Source organism: Carya illinoinensis, chromosome 4, assembly GCF_018687715.1.
Source record: "Carya illinoinensis cultivar Pawnee chromosome 4, C.illinoinensisPawnee_v1, whole genome shotgun sequence".
Lineage (NCBI taxonomy): Eukaryota > Viridiplantae > Streptophyta > Magnoliopsida > Fagales > Juglandaceae > Carya > Carya illinoinensis.
In genome coordinates, this window is record NC_056755.1 from 16,125,926 (window position 1) to 16,126,948 (window position 1,023).

The following is a 1,023-nucleotide window of genomic DNA, read 5'->3' on the forward strand; positions in this document are numbered from 1 at the left end:
TAAGGCCCTCCTGATGGTGGACAAGGCCCTCCTGATGGTGGCCAAGGACCCCCTTGTGGTGGCCAAGGTCCTTGTGGTGGCCAAGGCCCTGCCTGTTGAGACCTCGCACTCTGTTGCATAAACTCCGTCATCTGCCGAATTGCTTCGGCTATGGAGTCATCCCTGGAGGTATTGTCCTGTGGTTCCTGAGTATTTTTCCTTGGTCTCCCTAGTCTCCCCATTTTCCTGTCACAACACCACTCTTGACCCTCCTTTAAGAAAACAAATAAAACCATCATAAAACCAACAAAAACAAAAAAACAGCACTACACAGCAAGAAACAAAAGGAACCAGCATGCCAAAACATAACTAAATAAAATAAAAACACGCAAACAAGCCCAAACAAATAAAACAACTATACTTAACATATTTTTCAAAAACACAACTTTAAAAACATTCTGGTACTACCTACGGGACATGTGGTTTTACCCAGAGCCAAACCGCTCTGATACCACCTGTGACGCCCCCAAATCCCCCACGCCCGAACACGGGGAAATTGAGACGTCCGGATGGTGACAACCCGGGTCACCATCCCATCGACGGGTGCCGAGTGTGTGCAAGGCAACAGATGTGTACAGAGAAACACGCAGCGGATAACGAAAGTCATAACTAAGTACCAGAATTTTTCTTAACGTAATACAAGCTGTTTAAAACGTACATAGATAAAATATTACAAAACACAAATACAGTTTTAACAAATATAAAAGATAGCAGCCTCCTCCTCTTCGTCCTCTAACTCTGCACCAAAAGTTATGGAACCACGAATGGTACCGCAGGTAAGTAAAACTCAAACACTACCAGATAAAAACACATAAAACTCAAACAAGATGCATGAACCATGCCCAATGCACAAAGCCCATAAAATACCAGTTTTCCACACACGCCAAAAACCCTTTTGGCCCAAAAACACACCCTTTCCGAAAAACACGCCAAAAGTCACATTTGGCCGCCAAAAGTCCATTTGGCCCAATATCTCGCCAGAAG